The sequence below is a fragment of the Oncorhynchus mykiss genome, chromosome 18 (assembly GCF_013265735.2).
Source record: "Oncorhynchus mykiss isolate Arlee chromosome 18, USDA_OmykA_1.1, whole genome shotgun sequence".
NCBI classification, from domain to species: domain Eukaryota; kingdom Metazoa; phylum Chordata; class Actinopteri; order Salmoniformes; family Salmonidae; genus Oncorhynchus; species Oncorhynchus mykiss.
Genome location: NC_048582.1, coordinates 73,418,869 through 73,433,055, shown reverse-complemented (window position 1 = coordinate 73,433,055; position 14,187 = coordinate 73,418,869).

Genomic DNA, 14,187 nt, shown 5'->3' with positions numbered 1-14,187 from the left:
CCACCATGCTTCACTGTGGGGATGGTGTTATTTGGGTGATGAGAGGTGTTGGGTTTGTGACTGACAAAGCATTTTCCAAAAAACTACATCTGACCAGAGTGCCTTCTTCCATATGTTTGGGGAGTCTCCCACATGCCTTTTGGCAAACACCAAACAGGTTTGCTAATTTTTTTCTTTAAGCAATGGCTTTTTTCTGGACACTCTTCCGTAAACCCCAGCTCTGTGGAGTGTACGGCTTAAAGTGGTCCTACGGACAGATACTCCAATCTCCGCTGTGGAGCTTTGCAGCTCCTTCAGGGTTATCTTTGGTCTCTTTGTTGCCTCTCTGATTAATGCCCTCCTTGCCCGGTCCGTGAGTTTTGGTGGGCGGCCCTCTCTTGGCAGGTTTGTTGTGGTGCCATATTCTTTCCAGTTTTTAATAATGGATTTAATGGTGCTTCGCTCCATGGGATTTTCAAAGTTTCAGAATTTTTTTATATCCGATCCCTGATCTGTACTTCTCCACAACTTTGTCCCTGACCTGTTTGGAGAGTTCCTTGGTCTTCATGGTGCCGCTTGCTTGGTGGTGCCCCTTGCTTAGTGGTGTTGCAGACCCTGGGGCCTTTCAGAACAGGTGTATATATACTGAGCTCATGTGACAGATCATGTGACACTTAACTAATTATGTGACTCCTGAAGGTAATTGGTTGCACCAGATCTTATGTAGGGGCTTCATAGCAAAGGGGGTGAATACATATACACACACCACTTTTCCATTTTTAATTATTGAACATTTTCTTAAACAAATTATTTATTTCATTTCACTTCACCAATTTGTATTTTTTTTGTGTATGTCCATTACATGAAATCCAAATGAAAATCTATTTAAATTATAGGTTGCGATGCAACAAAATAGAAAAAACGCCAAGGGGGATGAATCCTTCTGCATTGCCACTGTATGTGTAAATTGAATTGAGAAGTGAATTCAACCAGTATATTAGTTTGACTGTCTCATACTAGAGGGAACACCTGTTAGGATCTACTCAAAGGAGACGTATTTGTGCAGCTGAAATATGGGAACGCAACGCAAACGGAGCTCTGTAGATGAGTTGGCGTAGACTGTGAAATCACGATGGAGAGCCTTTCACAGCCTAAAGACAGACCTGGGCAAGTGGCACCAGTGAGAAAGATACTTTCATTATCAGCACAGTCATCAGCACATTTAGCTAATGAAGACAACAGTGACAATGAGTGGATAGAGATGGAGGATGTGAAAGGCAGATGGAAGCTAAAACGACAGAAGTATGGAGAATCCTATATTATGTAACAAAAAGCTCAGGCTTGCCTTTGTTTCAGAGTTTGACTAGTTGGTTGGTGTACTCTGACATGTCCCAGATCAGATTGAGGAAGTAAGCGTGGTTTCAGTCCACATTCTGACCAAAGGGCAAACTCTGGGCATAGGCATGGAACCTAATGCCCCAAAACCACAGAAAGTATCGCTGATTAGAAGTAAAGGAGGTTACTGAATGAAATGGAATGTGTCCACTCTTGGAATAAAGGTGAACAAGAAAATAAATGATTGATTCCGTTAGAGATAAAATGTAATCCCCCCAAAAAATTCATTCATAAAACCCAGGAAAACATTAACCATAGAGAAATGACCATTACTATATCATAGCTGCTAAGATTTATTACAGTATCTATAAACTATGTTAGTGGTTAGCTAGTTAACCATCAATCTGCTGGTGTGTCTATCTGGGTTTCTTTCAGACAGAGAGGCTAAAGTCCCTCTCCTTTGTTTACTGTGGCTGTTTGTGGTCACACATTTCATGTAGGCCGTGGAGAGAGTGGACAGACAGTTGATTGACAGGTGGTCATAGCCAATAGCAGAGCCCGACTCACTTTAAAGTCCAGGAAGAGGGCGTGGCACTTGAATCCGAGGATGGACATGAGCTTCCTCATCATTTGCGGTGCGTCACAGTGGGCGGAGCCTAGAGTCAGACTGTAGCTCAGGGATTTATTTAGTTATTTCACCTATATATAACCAGGTAGGCCAGGTGAGAACCAGTTCTCATTTACAACTGCGACCTGGCCAAGATAAAGCAAAGCAGTTCGACACAGACAACAACACAACGGCTCACGTGGATATTTCTGCAGTCAGCGTGCCTTTGCTGTCCCCAGTCCACCTGGCCGTGCTGCTGCTCCAGTTTCAACTGTTCTGCCTGTGATTATTATTATTTGACCATGCTGGTTATTTATGAACATTTGAACATCTTGGCCATGTTCTGTTATAATCTCCACCCGGCACAGCCAGAAGAGGACTGGCCACCCCTCAGAGCCTGGTTCCTCTCTAGGTTTCTTCCTAGGTTCTGGTCCTTTCTAGGGAGTTTTTCCTAGCCACCGTGCTTCTACACCTGCATTGCTTGCTGTTTGGGGTTTTAGGCTAGGTTTCTGTACAGCACTTTGAGATATCAGCTGATGTACGAAGGGCTTTATAAATACATTTGATTTGATTTCAAAGCTGCAATATGTAACGTTTTTTGGGAGACCCCGACCAAATTAACATAGAAATGTGGGTTATAGATCTGTCATTTTCATTGAAAACAAGTCTAAGAAGCAGTAGATATGTTCTACGTGCGCTAATTCTACGCATTCCGTTCTTTAAAATGTTGTTAATGCGTCTTCTTTTACTTTCGGTTTTGTTCACCAACTTCCAACAGCTGAAAGTACTATATTTCTTTATGGAAAACATATTTCACATTAGATTAGATGGTTATATAATATATATATATATAATAATAATAGAATAGATACAATGATTCTTTAAACAACTTGTTTTGTCATAAACTGAAATTAGTAAGAACGAAAAAATATATAAAATGCAGCAACCAGGAAATGGCAGAGCAACCAGGAAATGGCAGAGCGAGCAGGAAATGGCAGAGCGAGCAGGAAATGGCAGAGCGAGCAGGAAATGGCAGAGCGAGCAGGAAATGGCAGAGCGAGCAGGAAATGGCAGAGCGAGCAGGAAATGGCAGAGCGAGCAGGAAATGGCAGAGCGAGCAGGAAATGGCAGAGCGAGCAGGAAATGGCAGAGCGACCAGGAAATGGCAGAGCGACCAGGAAATGGCAGAGCAACCAGGAAATGGCAGAGCGACCAGGTAAATGGCAGAGCGACCAGGTAAATGGCAGAGCGACCAGGTAAATGGCAGAGCGACCAGGTAAATGGCAGAGTGACCAGGAAATGGCAGAGCGACCAGGTAAATGGCAGAGCGACCAGGTAAATGGCAGAGCGACCAGGTAAATGGCAGAGCGACCAGGTAAATGGCAGAGCGACCGGGAAATGGCAGAGCGACCAGGAAATGGCAGAGCGACCAGGTAAATGGCAGAGCGACCGGGAAATGGCAGAGCAACCAGGAAATGGCAGAGCGACCAGGTAAATGGCAGAGCGACCGGGAAATGGCAGAGCGACCGGGAAATGGCAGAGCGATTTCTGCACTGTACGTCTTAAACTAGAGACTTTCAGCATATAGAGACACTCAACTTCTACTGCAAATCAAATCAACATTAATGTCGCGTGTGCCGAATACAACAGGTGTAGGTGGACCTTACAGTGAAATGCTTACTGACAGGACCTAATCAACAGCATAATTTTTAAGTAAAAAAAAAAAAAAGGTATTAGGTGAAAAATAGATTAGTAAAGAAATAAATACAACTGTAAAAAGTAGAGAGGCTCTATACAGTAGAGAGGCTTTATACAGTAGAGAGGTTATATACAGTAGAGAGGTTATATACAGTAGAGAGGCTTTATACAGTAGAGAGGTTATATACAGTAGAGAGGTTATATACAGTAGAGAGGCTCTATACAGTAGAGAGGTTATATACAGTAGAGAGGCTTTATACAGTAGAGAGGCTTTATACAGTAGAGAGGTTATATACAGTAGAGAGGCTTTATACAGTAGAGAGGTTATATACAGTAGAGGCTATATACAGTAGAGAGGCTATATACAGTAGAGAGGCTTTATACAGTAGAGAGGCTATATACAGTAGAGAGGCTTTATACAGTAGAGAGGTTATATACAGTAGAGGCTATATACAGTAGAGAGGCTATATACAGTAGAGAGGCTTTATACAGTAGAGAGGTTATATACAGTAGAGGCTATATACAGTAGAGAGGCTTTATACAGTAGAGACTATATACAGTAGAGAGGCTATATACAGTAGAGACTATATACAGTAGAGAGGCTATATACAGTAGAGAGGTTATATACAGTAGAGAGGCTTTATACAGTAGAGAGGCTTTATACAGTAGAGAGGCTTTATACAGTAGAGAGGCTTTATACAGTAGAGAGGCTATATACAGTAGAGGGGCTATATACAGTATAGAGCCTATATACAGTAGAGAGGCTATATACAGTAGAGAGGCTATATACAGTAGAGAGACTATATACAGTAGAGAGGCTTTATACAGTAGAGAGGCTTTATACAGTAGAGGCTATATACAGTAGAGAGGCTATATACAGTAGAGAGGCTATATACAGTAGAGGCTATATACAGTAGAGGGGCTATATACAGTAGAGAGGCTATATACAGTATAGAGCCTATATACAGTAGAGAGGCTATATACAGTAGAGAGGCTATATACAGTAGAGAGGCTATATACAGTAGAGAGCCTATATACAGTAGAGAGGCTATATACAGTAGAGAGGCTATATACAGTAGAGAGGCTATATACAGTAGAGAGGCTATATACAGTAGAGGCTATATACAGTAGAGAGGCTATATACAGTAGAGGGGCTATATACAGTAGAGGGGCTATATACAGTAGAGAGGCTATATACAGTATAGAGCCTATATACAGTAGAGAGGCTATATACAGTAGAGAGGCTATATACAGTAGAGAGGCTATATACAGTAGAGAGGCTATATACAGTAGAGAGGTTATATACAGTAGAGAGGCTATATACAGTAGAGAGGCTATATACAGTAGAGAGGTTATATTCAGTAGAGAGGCTATATACAGTAGAGAGGTTATATTCAGTAGAGAGGCTATATACAGTAGAGGCTATATACAGTAGAGAGGCTATATACAGTAGAGAGGCTATATACAGTAGCGAGGCTATATACAGTAGAGAGGCGTTATACAGTAGAGAGGCTATATACAGTAGAGAGGCTATACAGTAGAGAGGCTATATACAGTAGAGAGGCTATATACAGTAGAGAGGTTATTTACAGTAGAGAGGCTATATACAGTAGAGGCTATATACAGTAGAGAGGCTATATACAGTAGAGAGGCTATATACAGTAGAGAGGCTTTATACAGTAGAGAGGCTATATACAGTAGAGAGGCTATATACAGTAGAGAGGCTATATACAGTAGAGAGGCTATATACAGTAGAGAGGGTATAGACAGTAGAGGCTATATACAGTAGAGGCTATATACAGTGGAGAGGCTATATACAGTAGAGAGGCTATATACAGTAGAGAGGTTATATACAGTAGAGGCTATATACAGTAGAGAGGCTTTATACAGTAGAGACTATATACAGTAGAGAGGCTATATACAGTAGAGACTATATACAGTAGAGAGGCTATATACAGTAGAGAGGTTATATACAGTAGAGAGGCTTTATACAGTAGAGAGGCTTTATACAGTAGAGAGGCTTTATACAGTAGAGAGGCTTTATACAGTAGAGAGGCTATATACAGTAGAGGGGCTATATACAGTATAGAGCCTATATACAGTAGAGAGGCTATATACAGTAGAGAGGCTATATACAGTAGAGAGACTATATACAGTAGAGAGGCTTTATACAGTAGAGAGGCTTTATACAGTAGAGGCTATATACAGTAGAGAGGCTATATACAGTAGAGAGGCTATATACAGTAGAGGCTATATACAGTAGAGGGGCTATATACAGTAGAGAGGCTATATACAGTATAGAGCCTATATACAGTAGAGAGGCTATATACAGTAGAGAGGCTATATACAGTAGAGAGGCTATATACAGTAGAGAGGCTATATACAGTAGAGAGGCTTTATACAGTAGAGAGGTTATATACAGTAGAGGCTATATACAGTAGAGAGGCTTTATACAGTAGAGACTATATACAGTAGAGAGGCTATATACAGTAGAGAGGCTATATACAGTAGAGAGGCTATATACAGTAGAGAGGTTATATTCAGTAGAGAGGCTATATACAGTAGAGAGGTTATATTCAGTAGAGAGGCTATATACAGTAGAGGCTATATACAGTAGAGAGGCTATATACAGTAGAGAGGCTATATACAGTAGAGAGGCTATATACAGTAGAGAGGCTATATACAGTAGAGAGGCTATTTATAGTAGCGAGGCTATATACAGTAGAGAGGCTTTATACAGTAGAGAGGCTATACAGTAGAGAGGCTATATACAGTAGAGAGGCTATATACAGTAGAGAGGTTATTTACAGTAAAGAGGCTATATACAGTAGAGGCTATATACAGTAGAGAGGCTATATACAGTAGAGAGGCTATATACAGTAGAGAGGCTATATACAGTAGAGAGGCTATATACAGTAGAGAGGCTATATACAGTAGAGAGGCTATATACAGTAGAGAGGCTATATACAGTAGAGAGGGTATAGACAGTAGAGGCTATATACAGTAGAGGCTATATACAGTGGAGAGGCTATATACAGTAGAGAGGCTATATACAGTAGAGGCTTTATACAGTAGAGAGGCTATATACAGTAGAGGCTTTATACAGTAGAGAGGCTATATACAGTAGATAGGCTATATACAGTAGTGAGGCTATATACAGTAGAGGCTATATACAGTAGAGAGGCTATATACAGTAGAGAGGCTATATACAGTAGAGAGGCTATACAGTAGAGAGGCTATATACAGTAGAGAGGCTATATACAGTAGAGAGGTTATTTACAGTAGAGAGGCTATATACAGTAGAGGCTATATACAGTAGAGAGGCTATATACAGTAGAGAGGCTATATACAGTAGAGAGGCTTTATACAGTAGAGAGGCTATATACAGTAGAGAGGCTATATACAGTAGAGAGGCTATATACAGTAGAGAGGCTATATACAGTAGAGAGGGTATAGACAGTAGAGGCTATATACAGTAGAGGCTATATACAGTGGAGAGGCTATATACAGTAGAGAGGCTATATACAGTAGAGAGGTTATATACAGTAGAGGCTATATACAGTAGAGAGGCTTTATACAGTAGAGACTATATACAGTAGAGAGGCTATATACAGTAGAGACTATATACAGTAGAGAGGCTATATACAGTAGAGAGGTTATATACAGTAGAGAGGCTTTATACAGTAGAGAGGCTTTATACAGTAGAGAGGCTTTATACAGTAGAGAGGCTTTATACAGTAGAGAGGCTATATACAGTAGAGGGGCTATATACAGTATAGAGCCTATATACAGTAGAGAGGCTATATACAGTAGAGAGGCTATATACAGTAGAGAGACTATATACAGTAGAGAGGCTTTATACAGTAGAGAGGCTTTATACAGTAGAGGCTATATACAGTAGAGAGGCTATATACAGTAGAGAGGCTATATACAGTAGAGGCTATATACAGTAGAGGGGCTATATACAGTAGAGAGGCTATATACAGTATAGAGCCTATATACAGTAGAGAGGCTATATACAGTAGAGAGGCTATATACAGTAGAGAGGCTATATACAGTAGAGAGGCTATATACAGTAGAGAGGCTTTATACAGTAGAGAGGTTATATACAGTAGAGGCTATATACAGTAGAGAGGCTTTATACAGTAGAGACTATATACAGTAGAGAGGCTATATACAGTAGAGAGGCTATATACAGTAGAGAGGCTATATACAGTAGAGAGGTTATATTCAGTAGAGAGGCTATATACAGTAGAGAGGTTATATTCAGTAGAGAGGCTATATACAGTAGAGGCTATATACAGTAGAGAGGCTATATACAGTAGAGAGGCTATATACAGTAGAGAGGCTATATACAGTAGAGAGGCTATATACAGTAGAGAGGCTATTTATAGTAGCGAGGCTATATACAGTAGAGAGGATTTATACAGTAGAGAGGCTATACAGTAGAGAGGCTATATACAGTAGAGAGGCTATATACAGTAGAGAGGTTATTTACAGTAGGGAGGCTATATACAGTAGAGGCTATATACAGTAGAGAGGCTATATACAGTAGAGAGGCTATATACAGTAGAGAGGCTATATACAGTAGAGAGGCTTTATACAGTAGAGAGGCTATATACAGTAGAGAGGCTATATACAGTAGAGAGGCTATATACAGTAGAGAGGGTATAGACAGTAGAGGCTATATACAGTAGAGGCTATATACAGTGGAGAGGCTATATACAGTAGAGAGGCTATATACAGTAGAGGCTTTATACAGTAGAGAGGCTATATACAGTAGAGGCTTTATACAGTAGAGAGGCTATATACAGTAGAGAGGCTATATACAGTAGTGAGGCTATATACAGTAGAGGCTATATACAGTAGAGAGGCTATATACAGTAGAGAGGCTATATACAGTAGAGAGGCTTTATACAGTAGAGGCTTTATACAGTAGAGGCTATATACAGTAGAGAGGCTATATACAGTAGAGAGGCTATATACAGTAGAGGCTATATACAGTAGAGAGGCTATATACAGTAGAGGGGCTATATACAGTAGAGAGGCTATATACAGTATAGAGCCTATATACAGTAGAGAGGGTATATACAGTAGAGAGGCTATATACAGTAGAGAGGCTATATACAGTAGAGAGGCTATATACAGTAGAGAGGTTATATACAGTAGAGAGGCTATATACAGTAGAGAGGCTATATACAGTAGAGAGGTTATATTCAGTAGAGAGGCTATATACAGTAGAGAGGTTATATTCAGTAGAGAGGCTATATACAGTAGAGGCTATATACAGTAGAGAGGCTATATACAGTAGAGAGGCTATATACAGTAGAGAGGCTATATACAGTAGAGAGGCTATATACAGTAGAGAGGCTATATATAGTAGCGAGGCTATATACAGTAGAGAGGCGTTATACAGTAGAGAGGCTATATACAGTAGAGAGGCTATATACAGTAGAGAGGCTATACAGTAGAGAGGCTATATACAGTAGAGAGGTTATTTACAGTAGAGAGGCTATATACAGTAGAGGCTATATACAGTAGAGAGGCTATATACAGTAGAGAGGCTATATACAGTAGAGAGGCTATATACAGTAGAGAGGCTTTATACAGTAGAGAGGCTATATACAGTAGAGAGGCTATATACAGTAGAGAGGCTATATACAGTAGAGAGGCTATATACAGTAGAGAGGGTATAGACAGTAGAGGCTATATACAGTAGAGGCTATATACAGTGGAGAGGCTATATACAGTAGAGAGGCTATATACAGTAGAGAGGCTATATACAGTAGAGAGGGTATAGACAGTAGAGGCTATATACAGTAGAGGCTATATAACAGTGGAGAGGCTATATAACAGTAGAGAGGCTATATACAGTAGAGAGGCTATATACAGTAGAGAGGCTATATACAGTAGAGAGGCTATATACAGTAGAGAGGCTATATACAGTAGAGAGGTTATATACAGTAGAGAGGCTATATACAGTAGAGGCTATATACAGTAGAGGATATATACAGTAGCGAGGCTATATACAGTAGAGAGGCTATATACAGTAGAGAGGCTATATACAGTAGAGAGGCTATATACAGTAGAGAGGGTATAGACAGTAGAGGCTATATACAGTAGAGGCTATATACAGTGGAGAGGCTATATACAGTAGAGAGGCTATATACAGTAGAGGCTTTATACAGTAGAGAGGCTATATACAGTAGAGGCTTTATACAGTAGAGAGGCTATATACAGTAGAGAGGCTATATACAGTAGTGAGGCTATATACAGTAGAGGCTATATACAGTAGAGAGGCTATATACAGTAGAGAGGCTATATACAGTAGAGAGGCTTTATACAGTAGAGGCTTTATACAGTAGAGGCTATATACAGTAGAGAGGCTATATACAGTAGAGAGGCTATATACAGTAGAGGCTATATACAGTAGAGAGGCTATATACAGTAGAGGGGCTATATACAGTAGAGAGGCTATATACAGTATAGAGCCTATATACAGTAGAGAGGGTATATACAGTAGAGAGGCTATATACAGTAGAGAGGCTATATACAGTAGAGAGGCTATATACAGTAGAGAGGTTATATACAGTAGAGAGGCTATATACAGTAGAGAGGCTATATACAGTAGAGAGGTTATATTCAGTAGAGAGGCTATATACAGTAGAGAGGTTATATTCAGTAGAGAGGCTATATACAGTAGAGGCTATATACAGTAGAGAGGCTATATACAGTAGAGAGGCTATATACAGTAGAGAGGCTATATACAGTAGAGAGGCTATATACAGTAGAGAGGCTATATATAGTAGCGAGGCTATATACAGTAGAGAGGCGATATACAGTAGAGAGGCTATATACAGTAGAGAGGCTATATACAGTAGAGAGGCTATACAGTAGAGAGGCTATATACAGTAGAGAGGCTATATACAGTAGAGAGGTTATTTACAGTAGAGAGGCTATATACAGTAGAGGCTATATACAGTAGAGAGGCTATATACAGTAGAGAGGCTATATACAGTAGAGAGGCTTTATACAGTAGAGAGGCTATATACAGTAGAGAGGCTATATACAGTAGAGAGGCTATATACAGTAGAGAGGCTATATACAGTAGAGAGGGTATAGACAGTAGAGGCTATATACAGTAGAGGCTATATACAGTGGAGAGGCTATATACAGTAGAGAGGCTATATACAGTAGAGAGGCTATATACAGTAGAGAGGGTATAGACAGTAGAGGCTATATACAGTAGAGGCTATATAACAGTGGAGAGGCTATATAACAGTAGAGAGGCTATATACAGTAGAGAGGCTATATACAGTAGAGAGGCTATATACAGTAGAGAGGCTATATACAGTAGAGAGGCTATATACAGTAGAGAGGTTATATACAGTAGAGAGGCTATATACAGTAGAGGCTATATACAGTAGAGGATATATACAGTAGCGAGGCTATATACAGTAGAGATACTACATACAGTAGAGAAGTTATATACAGTAGAGAGGCTATATGCAGTAGAGGTTATATACAGTAGAGGCTATATACAGTAGAGAGGCTATATACAGTAGAGAGGCTATATACAAGCACTGGTTAGTCATGCTAATTGAGGTAATATGTACATGTAGGTGTAGTTAAAGTGACTGTGCATTTATGATGAAAAGAGAGTAGCAGCAGCGTAAAAGGGAGGGGGGGCACAATGCAAATAGTCCGGGTAGCCATTTGATTACTTGTTCAGGAGTCTTACGGCTTGGGGGTAAAAGCTGTTGAGAAGCCTTTTTGTCCGTGGCAGAGAGCAGAGAGAACAGTCTATGACTGGGGTGGCTGTGGTCTTTGACCATTTTTAGGGCCTTCCTCTGACACCGCCTGGTATAGAGGTCCTGGATGGCAGGAAGCTTAGCCTCACTACCCTCTGTAGTGCCTTGCGGTCGGAGACCGAGCAGTTGCCATACCAGGCAGCTGTAGAACCTTTTGAGGATCTCAGAACCCATGCCAAATCTTTTTAGTTTCCTGAGGGGGAATAGGCTTTGTCGTGCTCTCTTCACAACTAACTCAGATAAAGGATGATTGGTTAAAAGACAAGGATAAGATGATAGTTGGAACTGTGTTGTTAGATTTCAGTGCAGCCTTTGATGTTATTGATTATAAATTGTTATTGAAGAAACTCACTATATATGATTTTACATCACCTGCCATCATATGGTTGGTTGGATAGTTACTTAACCAATAGAACCCAGAGTGTGTTCTTCAATGGAAGATTCTCTAACATCAGATGTGTAGTGGGGGTGTCCCTCAGGGCAGTTGCCTTGGGCCATTACTCTTCTCTATTTTTACAAGTTATTTGCCACTGGTCTTAAACACAAAGCTAGAATGATTCAGATGATTCCAAAGCCAGTTTGAGCTCACTGAACCTCTAAATAATGAGTTAGTTACAGAATGGGTGATTCATAACAAACAGGTCTGAAATACATCTGCAACTAAAAGTATTTCATTTGATTAAAAACACTCTCTAAGACCTCAATTGGAGAACATAAAGAATGTGACCACTGAGCCTGTTGAGGAAATTCATCTCCTTGGTTTAACATTGGAGGGTCAGTTATCATGGTTAAGACTGTCATGACTGTCCTGATCAGGTCAGGTTACAGGAGACCACAACCCTACAGATTATCTCTCAACCCCAACAGAGGAGGAGAGATCTGGGGGTTTTATGACCCCTCACGCCCCTTGTAAATCTCAGGCCACAGACACATTCCTTTGTCCTGTTACTATGAAGAACCAGCCTCAGAACATTAAACATGAAATGAAGGAATTTGGGACAATGGTTTCCGTCAGCCACAATGGTGGTCATGACGATAGATGGGATATGAAAATGTATGTCATTTTTGTTTTGTTATTAGAGGTTAATAGATGATGTTATTACAAAAACATTGTAACATCAACAGTTTACCTAGTATATGTTTGATGTTTATACATTGTACGTTGTATGGAAAATGTCCAAATCAAAGAGAATGTTTTGGTAAAGGTGAAATGTGAAGTTAGTTGTCTAAAATTGGATTTGAGTCAAATCTAGACCTTTCCTCTTAACTAGGTATGCCCAGAGAATTGCCCTAAAAGGCGGTTACGCCCACTTCTGACATGAGGGTATAAAACCTGTGAGAAAATAATTTACAGATAAGACTACGTGACCCAAGCTGCAGCCAAGGTCTAAAAAGTCAACAAACCCAAAACGCAACGCAAGTTTGAAGACAAAGAAATATTTTTCTACCCAAGCTACCCGCTATGTCCAAGCGGGTGAATTCAAGTCGAACCCCCTAGCATCCAATCCCAGCGAATCATGGTATCGAAAAGGTTTCATTCCTATGCTGTGAGCTCTGAGCTACAGAGCTGCCTGTCCTCAGAAGACCCCTTCCAGAGCAAGGGTGAGGGAACAGACTCCTAAGCCAAAAGGACACTGACATCGTGAGGACGACCAGAAAGGTGCGCCGGAGAAGTGCGTCATCGAGAAGCCTGAACGGTCCCCTGAACGGTCCACGCAGAGAATCCTCGGAGGTCTTCCCCACGTAATTACATCATTATATTCTGACCCATAAGAGCGGCAGTTTGGGGCAAGGCTAGGGTTAGAATAGCACAGCTGACAAATTCACACAAATGTATATTTCTCTCGTGTACTTTCTTTTTTCTCTCTCTCTCTTTGAAATCCCCATTGTGGGTGACACGCGCCATAGTGTGTTGGCCCGTTATACTAAGTTCTAATCAATAGCCTATGTGTTTTGTCTATGTGTACCTTTTTTCATCATTTTAGCTTTTTAGTAAATAAATAGTAAACTAAGATTGGTGTGGTACGAACTCATTGGTGAGACCCGGGTCCGAACTCATTGGTGAGACCCGGGTCTGTGCAGATTCACGGGCTACACGACGTTCAGAACCAGATTGGTAGAGGAAACTGGTTAATTAACGGCTGTTGTAAAATCGATATTCTGATATTCTTTTGAGTTAATTTGGGAAATAGAAACTCAATAAAAAACTAGTTTTCCCATGGTGCCCCAGGTTAATGAGTTAATAATTGCTTGATTCAGTTAATCACGCAATTAGAATTGTTTTAATATTGATGAACAACAGTCGTCACATTAACTAATACAACGTCACGACATATTGACTAAGTTGCTGTGAAGACGGGAAGGTCTGTTATTAAAACATGTTCTGTATTGTTTTTTGTGTTTAAATTATTATTATTATTTTTACACATAAATCAACAGTAGCAGTAGTATCAGACTGTGGTCCCATGTTGATTACTGTCCGGTAATATGGTCAAGTCTAGCTAAATAAAGACCTGGCGGGGGGGGGGGGGGGGGGGGGGGGGGGGGGGGGGATGAAAGCACACAACAATTTGGTTTGAAAAAATACATCTATGTAAAGGAAAACAAATACCACCAACCATAATTAATTAAAACTGAATTTAATGTTGAAACATTAAGTCCCTGCAGACCACCAGTAAGTAGCCTGTGATAATGATATCTGCATTACATTCTGCTCCACCTTCATTTTAAAAAGAAAACATTTCAACCAACTGCCAA